This window comes from Corvus moneduloides, chromosome 5 (assembly GCF_009650955.1).
Source record: "Corvus moneduloides isolate bCorMon1 chromosome 5, bCorMon1.pri, whole genome shotgun sequence".
In the NCBI taxonomy this organism is placed as follows: domain Eukaryota; kingdom Metazoa; phylum Chordata; class Aves; order Passeriformes; family Corvidae; genus Corvus; species Corvus moneduloides.
In genome coordinates this window covers 36434706-36450224 of record NC_045480.1, presented here as the reverse complement: position 1 = coordinate 36450224, position 15519 = coordinate 36434706, and the positions used below count along the sequence as shown (strand labels likewise).

General features: G+C 34.6%; 1 long non-coding RNA gene across 2 annotated transcripts in view; it reads right to left on the bottom strand.

The window, feature by feature from the left end:
* Positions 1–1734: 1734 nt before the first annotated feature.
* Positions 1735–15519, bottom strand: part of LOC116444766 — a 32990-nt gene continuing 19205 nt past the window's right edge. Inside the window, exons 3-4 of one of the 2 annotated variants that reach the window (XR_004240477.1) lie at positions 11847–11994; positions 1735–2091 (exon numbers count right to left, since the gene is read on the bottom strand). This is a non-coding gene — a long non-coding RNA (uncharacterized LOC116444766). Of the gene's footprint in view, positions 2092–9641; positions 10352–11846; positions 11995–15519 lie in introns of those variants that run through there. The other variant, XR_004240476.1, reaches the window with a different exon arrangement.

Sequence of the window (15519 nt, the reverse complement as noted above, 5' to 3'; positions counted from 1 at the left end):
ACACTGCCAAGTCCACCACTAAACCATGTACCTAAGCACCATGTCTGCAGATCTTTTACCTCCAGGTTTGGTGACTTCACCACTGTTGGGAACACACTGTTCCAATGCTTTGCCACCCTTTCAGGGAAGGAATTTTCCTTAAGATCTATTCTAAAAATGGACAAGATAATGAAGAGTATAAAACAGTTTTCATGTGAACGTCAAGTAAGATTTATCTTCCAGCACACACCACTTTGTGAAGTCTGTAAGGAAATGGAAGGCTACGTATTTTCCTTAATATGTTGTAAGGACCAACTCATCCCTCATGTTAAAACTGGCAGTTGCAGAACCATCCTTCACAGCTCTTATCATTCACACCAGCTTGAAGATTAGAAAGCTCTCCTGAGTACGCAGTGAAATCTATCTACCAGGAGAATTCTCTGCTCACTTTACAATATACAAGCATCTGAGACCCTTCTTCCCTACAGCAATCTCTGACCCATATGTTAATCTTGCTTGACTTCCTCTGCAATTGGCCTGTATATCAGACAGCAGAGTGTTACAGACTTTTGCAATCTAAGTTCGATTAGTTTAGAGTGTGTTGGGTGATCCCAAGCTGGTTTCAATTAGCTGTAGTCAGTTATTAAGTCATTTAACCCAAATAAGCGCTGCCAGAAGTAAATATTTACCACCTGGTTGTAGCTGAATGAAATACCAAATCTAAAGCTCAAAGAGGAAGAAATCGTAAAAAGTGTGATGTTTAGCTGTTCCCACCATAAGAGGAATTGCTCTTTTGCTTATGTTTTTCTAAATTACTGCTATAGTTTTTTATATGACTTAATGGAGTTTTAATTCCCCTGATTCAGCACTTAAAATATTTTGCAGTTAGTTTATGGATCACTTCTGCTGTCTTGCTCACCATCTGATTAGAAAACTGTAAATGGGAAGGAGGCCCCAGAGTTTCTGCCTTTATTTTATGAATAAGAAATGTGTTTGGCAAAGTCCAATATTCTGTAAGACTGGGCTTGATCCAACAACTAAAAGCTTATTAAATTAAATAAAATGGGTTTACCACTGGCAGTTATACCAGTCTGGCCGCTTTTCTAAAAATCTTGGTACTGTAAGCTGCCTTTAATTATGTATTCACACTCCTTACCATTTATTATACAGGAAAAAACAGTTTCTTGCTGACCTCATTTAAATTTGCCATATATTTTTTTATTTATGATTCATAGAAAGGAATTTTTATCTGACATGCTACACATTAAACATTCATGATGCAAATATGGCACATTTATGTAGTTAGCCAAGTTCCTGTTCAGAGTCACTGCTTCATTTTCCAGGGAAGAGCCGATTCCAGTTCCCATCATTACAACTCACTGGCTCAGCTGCCGGCAATGAAACAGAACCAGCTTTGTTTAAACAGCATTAGTACTGTACTGGCAGGTTGACAACTGGCATTGAAAGGTGCTATGCAAAAATCTTACTGTTCATTTCACTGGTCATGTAGAAAACTGACTCAAAATGAAGAGAATTGCTTCTATGAACTTCTCAAAACAAACAAACAAAATAAATAAACAAATTAAAAATCCACAGAAACTGTTTGAGGTGAACAGAAGTTGTTGTTCCTCCAAACAATGTTTCATTTTCTTTTTGATTTTTTTTGAGATGTCTTTATATTGAATGTAGATTTCTTTCTTCTTTTAAAAAATTCATATTGGAAAACTTATATACATTTTCAGTGTATGTAAATAGAGTGCTCTTTCAATAAAATTGAGGAGGGAGGGAAGGAAGGAAGGAAGTCATCAAAAAATGTTCAACAACTTTTATTCAAATTTGCAAATACTCCTGGACATGAAAACACAGTTGTTGGCTAAGGTTTTGAACTAAAAGCTTACACATGGCATGGGGTATCATCACAGTAGCAAATACTTAGACTATGTTGATTATATAGCTGTCATCTTTCCTGTATCTGCAACAAAGATTTGAGCATCATCATTCATAGTTACTCAATTAGCTTTAATGATGTCATTTTCATTAAATAAGAAAATAGAGCCATTCCTTTGGAAGCTGAGACAGTTTTCCTTTCTCATTGATGCAGCATATAGGTACCTATGAGAAAATAGAGCCTGGTTAAGTCAGATGCAACATGCATAAACAAGAAAAATAAATGTAATTAGCAAACACAGAGAGAGAATGCTTAAATAAAGAATGCTTAAATCCTCATTTTACAGACCATAAGTTGAGAGACTTGAGACTCAGTCTGTGTCTAAGCTATAACCTGAATAAAATGAATGCAATAGAGGGACAGACAGGTAAGATATATTATGGCATTCTGAAAGTCTAGTGATCTAGAATTATATCCCTGACGCGGTGCTGTTATGCATATTTTATATTTGCAATTTGATTCTTGAAAACACTGTAGTGCACTGTTTCTCAATAACTTTTTGAAGAGCACCAACCCTTAATATTTTTACAGACTACTATATCTCAACAATATTGCTGTCTCTGAAGACCTGTGCTTTAGTTAGGCTTGCTAAATAGAATTTTAGACTCAAAATGACATGATATGGATGCTGTTTGCGGCTCAGCTAATCAGAAAAAAAATATTTGTCTCCACTCGTAAACTCCTTCAAACCTTTGCTATATTGCAGTCGAAAAAATATTTGCTGGATTTCTGAAGTCATGCACCTATAACTATTTGTCTGTTTACTGCTGTGAGAACGTCAATCTGGCACTCCAGCAAGACCTGCAGAAGAAGCTTTACTCTATTCAAGACCAAGGTTAAACTGTCACATATTTTCAGATTTCTTGTTGTGCATTAATTATCCACTACAAATCTTGAAGTAACCATTTTGAATTATTTAGAAAGCAGGCAAATAACCTTAATTCCAATATACAAGTTTCTGTAATATTTGTTTGTTAATACTCTGTTTATATTTATCGGGCTAGATGTAATCTGAAAGAATAAAATATTAAAAAATTATAGTTTAGAGAAAAAAGAGCATAATATGGAACCTACTTCCCACACATTCTTTAGTATGAAAAGAAAAAATGATATTACAGTAGGCACAGGAAGGACATTGATCTGTTTGAGCAAGGCCACCAAGATGATCAAAGGGGTGGAGCATTTCTCCTACAAGGAAAGGCTGAGAGAATTGGGATATTTCAACAAGAAAAGGCTTCAGAATGACTGAACTGAGGCCTTCCAGTACCTGAAGGGAGCCTACAAGAAAGATAGAGAGACAATTTCTACAAGGGCATGTAGTGACAGGACAAGGGAGTGGTTTCAAACCATTGTAGAGTAGGTTTAGATTAGATATTAGGAAGAAATTCTTTACTGTGAGGGTGAAGAGGCACTGGAACAGGTTGCCCAAAGAAGTTATGGCTGTCCCATCCCCTGAGGTGTTCGAGGCCAGGCTGTTTGGAGCTCTGAGCAACCTGGCTTAGTGCAAGTTGTCCCTGCCCAGGAACGGTTGAGACTGGAGAGGTTGGAACTACATGATCTTTAAGGTCCTTTCCAACCCAAATCACTCTAGGATTCTATGACTAGAGAACAAAACATTCTGAAAAAACTCTGGACAAGAATTTATATTACTGCAAAAGGTGGTAATTTTTAAAGATGTGAGAGATTCTTGTAAATTTTTATTAGCTGTCTTTATAAATTCATTAAATGCAAACAGTAGTATTCCCACGCAAGATAGTCAGAACAAATTAATTGCATAACAACAGCCTACACATCATATGAGCAAATGTGTAGACCAATACAACAGACAAATGGGATTTAATGTCTATATACATTAAAGATGGCTGTAAAACAAGCTCTGGCTCATTGATTTATCGTGTTTCTGTACCTCATGACTAAGCAGGATAGTAAGTGAACCATTCCCTCTAAAATGGAGGGGAGGGGGAGAAGGTTAGGGCTCTTTCTATGACACTGATCACTGGATATATCCTCAAAATAAATGTTAAAATATTTAACATATCAGTTCCTACAGAAACTGTGATTTATAAATGAATGGTCTACAGGGGACTAGACGAACAGAATCAGAAGGATGGTTCAGGCTGCACAGTCCTGCAGACACAAGAAAGAAATGTTCATTGACTCCAAGGTGGCCCTGCTCCCTGTGACAGGAATGAAATGTGAACATCAAAGCTGGTATACCAATGTAATTTCCTATATCATTGATTTTGATCTCTATTTCAAAGCTGAGCAAGAAGCCGTGAAAGTTCTATATTTACCCCATGGGACATGATTTTGTGATAGTGCCTTGTTAGAAGTACACATTTTAATACCTTATCAAAGGAAGTCTGTTAGAGACATAACTTGAAGACCATAAATCTCAGGTCTGCCAGGAAGCAACACTGTGATTGTGCTCCATAAGTTGCAGTTACCACCATTGTCTGGCAAGCACCAAGTTGTCTGACATTGCAGCACTGATAACACTGATGGTTTTACTCCTCTCATTTTAGAGGGAATTCATTTGGAGTTCATAAAATCTGCCATCGGTTTCAGTGGCTGTTGAGATCAAACCTGAACACTTCTGGGAAGTGCACCACTCTTGCCTGGCAAGTGAATACTTTCAAAACAACACCTTTCCTCCTCTTTTGTTTGGCATGCCTTGACAGTGAGTACAACAGTTATTGGTCTGTATTACATACTGCATCACCACATTCAGTGATTCAACTTGAAACTGCACCTCTGGGTTTCAAGTCATATAGCCACTTTAGAGATGACTAAGCTATACTTACATGAAAAGGCCTATGTGAACTAACTAACACACAGAGAAAAGACTATAACAGCAGGCCTCCTAAAATATCTCTACATAAAACATGTTACCATGACAGTGAACAATTTCAACATCTGTATAGGAGCCTATCTTTTAAGAAAACATGTCAAAAGGCTTGAGTTGAGGGTAAATAGTTATACATGTATCGGGTAAAAATAAGCAACTCTTTATCAGGTACTTTTTTCTGAATCATTCCTATCGCAGAGCTTTAATCTTGTGAGTAATCCACTGTCTGATATACCATGAGGTCATGGAAAAAGAAGGAAGCTTGTAGACTTCAGAGCTAGTTATACTGTCAGCTTATTTCAGAATTGCTATATAAATTTAATTATGCTTTTTAACTACATAAAACTTCAGAATTTTTATCAATTTACAGAGAGATTTGGTAAGATAATATATAAAATTTACATTAGTATATATGAACAACCCTCTAATACCAACTCTAAGCTACTGATGAAATTTTCTCATGTCATCTGTTGATAATTAATCACTTACCCACTTAGTTTTTGATGGGAAACACCAGCTCATTACATTCTTTTAGGAAGTGTAGTTTAAATTTTATTTATGAAAAACATGTTTAATAAATTTCGTAAGGGGGAATTATATAGAGTCAACATATTGCATACTCCTGTGCTCTGTCATCAGACATGTTCCTTTTCAATTTTACTGCTCATATAGCAGAACTTCCTCTATACAAAATTCTAAATACCAAATAGGTTATTCAGCTGTAAAGAATAATATATATGTCTTCCCAATGCTAGATGAAATATTCTTGGATTATTTTTTAGTAAATGTATAAAAAATACATTTCATTTTAATTCTCTCTTTTCTCATATATACATATATGCAGGAAATATGATAAAAGACAGGTTAAACTGAGTTAAACTAGCCATATTTTGAAAGTCACGTATAAGGCCCTGAATGGCTCTGGAACAACTTGGATCACTTCCAGCATATATAGGAACCGATGCCCGAGTACTTCATTTCAATGTGTCCCCTGTCCTTTTCTCTGCAGAAACCATATTTCTCTCCAGCATAGAAGTTTAGAGCTGAAGACAAATTCCTGTAATTTCTAATTCCTGCTTTTCTTTTGATCATCATTTTCTGTATCCTTTGTACCTTTTTCTACCCAGAGAGTAAGAAAATATAGTGTATATATTACATGAAGAAAATTAGTCACAGAGTAGTTAATTATTAATAAAGACCAAAAGGGCAATTTTCAAATTAAAATAAAAAAAATATTTCAACAGCTCTGCAATTGGAAAACCTGGTTTTACCTGAAGCTATTACTAAAAACCATAGATAAATCCTCTAACAATTCTTTAATGTCATTGTCACAGAATCTGTCTTACAATCAATTATAAAAACTCTGTATTTTTCTGTTAGCTGTATGCAGATAATTCTTTTTAATCTTGAAATGAATGTCTGTCTTGCATTAAAAATAATATGGGTTTTTTTTAAAATAATACTTTGTAAAATGGATTCTGACCACTTATTATTACTTTTCTATACTTGAGTAAATGCAAATAAGGAAGGATGGTACGGTTGTTTTTTGCAGAGCTAGTTTTACTAAATTTCACATAGAAAAGATGGTTCAGGAAATCCTTCCTTGCAGAGTAAGAAACTTAGCCACTCCCTGGACACAAGGTTCTGCAATGAGTTTTATCATAAATCCAGATTTTGTATTACCATAGAGCTGACAAAAGCAGTAAAAATTGTGCAAGAACTGGACTCCTCCCTAGGCACTTTAGCAAAACCATTACTCTGGGCAAAATATTCTGTGTGTTGACAAACCAAGGAATCACCAAATATCTTCCAACCAATTGCAGTCGACTGCAAAAAGTCGACTTTTTAGAATATGCAGAGGCAGAGAACAGAGGCTAGATTACAAAGCAGGGTTTACTTTGAACCCTTTGGAACTGCAAGGGTGCTTCGAGATGCAATAATATGTTCTGTTTTGACACTCATTTAGTGTAGATTTCTGATGTCTTTTAAATTTTTACGTCTTACCATGGTAATTACAAAACCAAAATAAGCCATAATTGTTATATTAAAGTGCCTGATGTTCAATTCACTCAGAATCAGTATTTGTGCCTATCCCACACAAGCACATTCTTTCAGCCTGCTAGACTATTCAGTAATTATGTTAACCTTTTCAGGAATCTTTCCACATTGGTTGATGTTCTAGATTGCATTCCCTTCTCTACTGCTCTGTGACACACATATGCAATGAAGTCATTGAAGAGCCTTCAGCTCTTTACAGATGTATAAAAGGCTTCACATTAAACATAGCAGACAAATTGATTCTTCTCAATTTTACTTTCCTGACACTTTGTTATTTTACCATCCATACATTCCAGACAAAATTACAAGTGTCAAATGTAATATGAAACAAAAAATACATTCAAACAAACCCCTGATTTGAAAGTTAAGGCAGAAGAAAAGACAAAGGAAAAAAAAGTACAAAATAAATATTATACGTCCCTATATCATTGGTGGGCAGCATATTGAAATTAGCTTTTAGGGGCATATTTCAACATCTTGTCATTCATCTTTTTACCTCAATATAGAAGTAAAAAACATATTTATTTAGTGAGGTGAAAAGTTCTTTACTTCTTTTGTTTTTAACATGGGAAAGGTCTTATTTTTAATGCAGCATCTTCAGACAAAAAAAAAAGTGAGAGAATAACTGGAAACTAAGAGAATAAGCTGGGTTTTTTTCTAGGGTTGTTATTATTTTGTTTGATAATGAGATATATAGATTGTTTTCTTTTTAGTTCACTTCAGGTAGGTAAATTGCAACCCCCTTCAAAGTTTTCATTAGATAACCTATTATTCCCTTGGAAGAAATCACACTCTATGCATTATTCATTAGGGGCAGCAAATCTTCAGCACAGTCACACAGGCTGCAGTATCACAGAACTACTTAAAATTCTATGTCTTCTTTCTCCATTTCTGCTGAATTCAGTTCTGGTCTAACCTCCGTGTATAATGCAATATCTCTGGGTAATTCAGATATTGCAATGCTGAAGAAAATACATATTTTTTTATTAGCACTGGATAAAATAACCTCACTTTTACTTATCAAATGCATTTAGTTCAATCTGTGTATGGTATTTTGGTACTTTCATCTTTTCTTTTTGGTTTGGATTTTTTGTTTGTTTGTTTTATGCTGGTGTATATTTGTGCACATCCATATGCAGTGGATGTTTAAAGAGAGTATTTTACTGATGTTCTCCCCTGCCTACCTCCCGGAGTTTATTTTTTCCAGGAGTCTACTTTATGTGTTCCTTAATAGCTTTGTGTAGTCATTAAGACTATCATTGTATGCTTCCCTCACAGTTTCCTACCAGCTGCTATATTGTACTTTCTGGGGAAAACCAGTCAATTCCTCTTTCATATGTGTCAGATGATGCCGGATTTACAAGGTGTATTCAAAGTGGTGTTGGAGGTGAGCTAATAAAATAATTCAACTGTATTTCTTGTGTGTGTTGTTTTCTCTCTCTTATCCTCTGGATATTTCTTCTAAACAATATAATACAAGATTAGGCAAACCATGTATTTCAGCAGAAAGGCCACTGCATGGAAAGGTACAGACCTTCATCCTGTTCATGACCGGGCCACTGACCTTCCACAAGTCCCTTCTATTTTCGTTTTTCTCCCTTCACCCAGGACTTTAGCATGTCATTTCTGCTTAGCACACAACTAAGAACACCAGAGCTGTCATTTGCTATGCACACATTCAAACACTAGCAAAACCCTCATCAGGGAAACTTCAGTCTATAAAACCCCCAAATTTTAAAAATCACAAGTTTTTTTAGTTGCTGAATTTTACCTCATGGTAGTCACCTCATATCAACTTCTTTGCTTTTTCTTTCATTTTTCCTGTCACTGTGTCTTTTCTGACAATTCCCAGTTCAATTTAAGTGCAAAATCTTTGGGAAGAATTAGGAGGAACTCATGCTCTTACAGCACAAAATCTGCTGATTTAGCCCTTTACTATTTTTCAAATGACTGTGTATATGCTACCTTAACTGTACTGTGCATTCTTCCTGCCACTTCTGAAGCTAACTATGCTACCACAGATGTTCCAAATCCCAAAGTACCTCTTTAGTCAAGACTAGTTTTTGCTTAAGTTGTGGGATGCAGATTTTAAAATAGTCCTTTGCTTAACACTAATTTTTTTAAAATTTCTGATAGTATTGCTTATTGCTTCCTTTTGATTTCTGAATAAATAAAAGTTTTGAAAAACAAGAGGATATCTATGATGCCATGTGAGCTTTTTAAAGACAAAGAAAGTGATATTCTGCAAAAGATAATAAAACAAATTGTAGAGTTCCATAACCATATAAATACAAGGAAAATCAAAGAGGAAAAGAAAAAAAATCCAAGAAGACAGTTATGCAATAATAAATAGAAGTAAATATAGTGTTATCTCTCCCCTCAAAAGAAGTGGTAATGGTTGGTTGCGAGAGTTTTTTGCCCAATTTTGAACACAAGCATGAGATGATGACAAAATATGTAAAGAAATTAAAACAGGCAAAATACAAATTACTGTTTCTAGCTTGGAAGAAAATCTGAAAAAGCAGAGGAAGGACTTGTTGCCTAAATTAACTCCATACATAATGTCCAAAACTAAAGAAAATAAATTCCAAATCTTTTAGACCACGCAGCTGTTCTGAAGTTATTCCAGCCACTTGCCACAAAAATAATTTTGTACTTTATTATCTAAGTAATCCATACCCAAGATTTTTATAATAATTACATTAAAAAAATCCCATCACTATCAATACATATCTAAACAAATTTGTGAAATCACAAATTTAAATTCATATTACAGAATTCAGTCATTTAAAATTTAATTTTCTTCAGTTATGCATTAAAAGACCAACATTATATTTTTCATCAACCACATTAATTTTGGTGCAGTACAGACCAAAGACATTTCATCATTTGACATGATAAATAGTGTCTTGAATTATATAAATGTGGGATCATGTGGGAAAAAATTCAAAATATCAGTACAGTGGTTTTGTATTTGTTTTTTCTCTTTTCCTAATTTAGAAAATTCAGATTCTAAGTAGTATAAGGATGCAAAACCAGAATATAAAACCTTCATTTTACCCATATTTTCTCAGAGAGATGGATGATTATCTACAGCTCTGAGTATGGGACTGGAAGGTAAGGTCTTGAACTGGGGCAAATTATTAGTATTCGTATTTTGCAGAAGATAAATTTTCATATTAAATATACAGACACTCATGTATACTGAATGTCATTCGGGATTAGCATAATATTTCTATTAGTAACGCTAGCTTATCTAACTGAGCAACACACTGTAGTCAAGAGCAAAGTGCTGGAAGGGTGAAAATGAGCTTAAGTGTTCCCAGAATGGGTTAAGGAAGGGGAGAGAACATTCCCACAGGCAATTATTTAGCCTTAACTGGACTTCCCATAAAAATTCTCTGTCCTTACATAACTGATTGACCACCCTACCTTCTGTGTATTGCAGTAATTTCTCCTTTTCTCCATCATGCTGCTTACTCCAGACTCCTCCAAACAAAATACGAAAAACTGTAATTCTATAATGGAAACAAGGAAAACTGACATTTTTGCCTCGATACTTGCTTGTAAAAATAGCCCTTGTGTATGTCCTATCTGCCTCTTTCAATGCTATGTAAATTATAAATAATAAGTCCAGCATTTAATGTTATTACTATTTGCTCCTGCTACTGCAACTGAGCAATTAGGGGAAAAAAATCCTTGCTTAAGTGCTACATTAATAATTTCTCATCTTTCCCATGGTTGTAATAAATATGGTGCCTCCACAAAGAGGGATTTAACACAGAGTATACCTGCTCTTTACCCAAACATATAAATGATATATGAACAATGTAGACTAATATACACAATGGATCACAGAAAGACCACCCTGGTGTTCTCTTCCTGAGGAAAACAGTGAAAAATTTTCCTTTGTAGGCAAGGGGTTTCGTGTTGGAAAGATCTTTCCACAGAGAAGACCTGGTACTGCTTGTGTGTTTTTAAATAATGCTACCAGGCTGAAAATTTTAGTTTGAGTCAATCATCATTCCTATTATAAAAACACATTAACCTGAGCCAGAAAGGTCAAGACTAATCAGTTCAATACAGGAGGGAAACCAAAAACAAAGCAAGACAAGGAGCCAGGACAGAAATAGATCAATCTTTAAAAAGTGTCTCTGAAGTGAAAAATCCTGTTGGATCTCTGACTCAAATCTTTTGAGTCAAATTTTATCTGAGTGGATTTTATTTTTTCTAAATCATATAGAGAAAAACATAGTGTCTATATATTGCTCTGTACCCTCACAGTTGAAGCAGAACGGAGAATAGTGGTAAAAATACTGACAACCATAATTTTATACTTGAATATATAATACATATGCATATAGATAGAAGTATCTCACTAGAAGTATGTTTTTCAAATGAAGTTATTAGCTGATGCTTGGAGAAGAAGTAAAAAGAACACTGTCTCACAAATGGAAAGATGAGGAAACATACTGTGTTGAAATCTGTTTCAGATAAATGTAATATTAATTATTATAGTTTATTAGACAGAGAAATCCAAAACATGGTAAGTTAGATGTCAGGAGTACCCATAAAAAAACAACACTTAGAGAAAAAATAAAATCCATTGAGTCAACATGTAGGTCCCATCCTGCTCCCTGACCTATATGTGCTTATGTGTCAAGTCAAATCAAATCAAATAAAATCAAATCAGAAAGAGGGTGAACTGGAAAAATTTTTAAAATCATTCCCTCAAATTCCATGAACAATCAAGGGATGGAGATTTAAATTGTTTTGCAAGTCTAATGCAGCATCATATAGCCAAACTGGTCTTCCTTGGTCAAACAGAAATTTGTGATTAGAGCTGGCAAGATATCAGAATTTCCATTCTACTGGAACTTGATGGGAAGGGTGGGAATAATCAATTTTGTAGCAGAAAAAACCCATTGGAAATTTTCTAACAATGAAGAATTTCATTTTATATAGCTGAGCTTAATTTACAAAGTTTTCAAATAAAATTGAGTCTAGGTATACCTGGGTTCCTTTTTCCTTACATATTCTTAGCTGACTAACGAGGACCCAGAAGTGCAGCAGACATTTTCCAGCCCCCAGCTCTGCAACAGGGAATATGAGGAGTATGACTTATCCAGGTAGTAGAAGCGAGGGTGCATCACAGAAATCCCTGCCAAGGAACAGAAGCATTTTGTTTTCATCAGATAATAAACATTTGCATTGGATCAATATTTTATGAATTATCATGAGCTCAGTAATGCGATGTCAGTCTAATGTTTTGCACCCTTCAGCTTCCCTTTCCCTATTTTTATTTATTATTTCACAAAGACTTGTCCAACTAATGTATTTCATGTTTCACCATAATCCAGGTATCTCAGCCAAAAGATTTCAATTTTTCCACAATGGGAGTAACCCAATACATCATTTATTGCATAGCCTACCAAATCTTACCTTATGCAGTGTTCAAAAAAATACTCTGATTTTGGTAGAAGTAGCTCACTATGAAACCTTCTCAACAATTAAGATTCTTAAGTGATGGATGACCAGTCATATTCATTTGACATATTTTTCCCCAAAAAAAAGTTTTGTTCTATTTCTTCCTATATTATTCTTCATGTTACCTGATGCACAGATATTCACTTGACATTACCTCATCAAAAAACACTGATAAACCCCATTGCCATTGCTTACTTTCCTTGCTTTATCAGTGATTCAGGTTCTCAGAAAGCTTTTTTCTTGGTAATTCCTTTTCCCACTTCCTTCATAGAAATTATTAACAAGCAATCACTGGCCTTACACGAACTGTCTTCCCATTGAAACACAGTCCAAAGGCACTACCTGCTTTTCCATTCCTTGTGTGTTTTTCTAGTGGAGGCAATTATGTTGAGACAGTCTGTCAGACAACAATTTTCTCAATGCCACTACTTTAAACGTCTCAGCTGGCAAAACATCAGTGTCTGCCATCATCCCACATCCTGTCTCATCATCCTACCAACAAGAATTCCTACCGCAACAACAGTCCCTTTGAGGCTGTTATTTGAACATTCCTCTTCCTTTTCTCAGGTATTTTTACTGAATAACTTTCCATAAAATCATTACTGTCTGCTGATGACTTCATTTTGCTTCTGCCTGTTACATCCTGAATATGCATAGGTTTACAGATCCTTATCATATAACCCAAAATATAAAAAGAATTTGGCTGTAAGACCCCTGCTGTGCTCCCACGGAGGTACAAACTTTCTGCTGATAAATTAAGACATAGGCACAGCAAAAAAAAGAGAAAAGAATAAAATAAATAAGAATGGATTTTTCCTCTAGAGTCTAAAACACATCTAGGCAAAATTTACTAAAAATATTCAATGGCTAATTTCACATATCACAGTAAAAACATTCATGTGTTTTTAATTCTAACTGTAAGTTTTTATTAAGTGCCTTATGGCTGCAACTTTGATCAGTATTCTTTCTATTTGTTTCTTTTTTTTTTTTGTCTTATTACCAGATTACAAAGCTATTATACAAGAAAAGTGAGATCTCAAGGCTCATTAACTGTTGCAAAATATTTGTCCAAAAAGCATAGAAGAAATCCATATAGTGAAAACAGAGATACTCCTTGTTACAATGCTAAAAGCATTTGTCACTCTCTGGGTAGCATTTCTATGTTCAGGAAGGAACAACAGTAACTAAATCTTAATCCTATCAAAGCCAAGGGAATTATGTTACTGCAAGTAATTTTTTTTTTTTTTGCTTTTTCCTTTTACAGTAATATTTTTTTCACATAGCCGAACTAATTATGTTTGAAGTTCATAAAGTGTGAGAGAGGTGATGAACAAACGTGTAATTATTTAATCACCAAAAAAAAGGTTATATTTAGAAATATGCATCCTTTTGAAATTTCTCCTAATTATTGTACTGGGAGTCAGACGACAGACTCTGAGGATCATCCAGTTACTGCAAATTTCTCTAACATGTAATTGAAGCCTAGTTCATTAATTAACAGAACATGGATCAACTCAGGAAAAACACTGAAAACTCAGTGAAGATACAGCGACCCAGGCCATGTACAATAATTAGATCAGAAATGTGTGTGATACCAGAACAAAAAGACAACCTTACATTGTATTCATTTTTGAATAAGAAAATTTGCTTTTTTTTTTTTTTTTAATGTAGAAAATTCTGAAATGTCACAATTTTTTATGGAATCAAAATTCTCAGAAGAGCAATATTGAAACATCATCAAAGAATTGTCTGTTCCCTATGCATTCCAGTTTTGGAATTAGAGTACATCTCACTACATGTCAGTGTGCTTGTCCAGGTTCCTTTTCAAAATAAATATATGAAATATACATCTGGTAAGTCGATTTTGGTTTGGTTTTGTTGGTTTGTTTTTCTTCTTCCAGCATTAATTACACTGCATTTCTCAATAGTGAACTTCTTTATAGTACTTTGGAGAATACTGACCCACATTAATACTGAGTTTCAAAAGGGTGAAGTTACCTTTCTGAGTCACGGAACTGGGCACTTCTCTCTCTGCAAGATGCAGGAACAACTCAAGATTTTACTGGCATTTTATATGGGTTTCAGTGATTCATCATTCAGTGTGAATCCCTGAATCCCTACATACCCCCCGTTTCCAATCTCGTATGGCGTACTTCAAAATTTTATAACTGGCGAGACACCTAAATGTTAAATACCATAGCACCTAAATTACGTTGTGGCATATTCAACATCCATTAAAGAGCCTAAGCTTCCCTCCAGATCTTTTGGCTCATAATAAAATTGATCTTGGGAGCTCAACTGAAAGTAATCAGGTCTGAAATTTTTATCTAAGTGTACCAAAAGTAATCTTCATTACATTTTTTAATGTTCCTATTTTGGGAGAAAATCATAGTCCACCACAAAAATTTGCCTTTATTACATCCTCATATTCATGAGGAACTCACAAAGAATAAAAATTTGCTTTCAAGAAGTTTGTACTACATAAAATCTTAATTTTCTATGTGTGGAAATCCTCCGAAAAGACTAATGGAAATTCAAGGCTGCATGAAAAGAAAGTTTAAAAACTCCTAAGAATTCATAGTGTTTCTGTGGTTTTTCTTATTTTATTTTCTAGAATTTTATTTCTGTGTTGGTTTTACCTCATATAAGCATATGTTTCAACTCATCTAAAATGGTTTTTGCCCCAGCAGCTAATGCCTTCCAGAAGGCTGACAGTGTTAATGTGCTGATGTGAAGAACCCACATACTCAAGTTTTCTGTATTCCAAAGTAATGACATAAAAACTATGGAAAATGTTTCAAAATATTTTTTTTTAGTACATTATAAAAATAATTCTTTGTGGTTTTAGGTCTGGTTTCTAATTATGCTATTTATAGTTTTTCAACCCCAACAGTGTGTATTTTAGTAGGCCCACAATGACATCTTGTGGCTACTCTGAGCTGATGACTAAATGATCAATAAAATGAAAATGTCTACTGACTTTCAAGAAATCTTTAACACATGAACAGAAAAGTTATCCTCAGTGAAGATCCTGCATAAGATAGCTACCTGTGACAGCAGTGCCTGGTCTAACTCCTGACCAATCATTCCAGTTGCTCCACTTTTCTGTCAGTGGAAAATTAATTAACTTTCCATACAAAAAATCTTCTGTGAAAGAGGCTACACTGCACTGCATAAGTGAAAACTGAAAGTCTTCAGG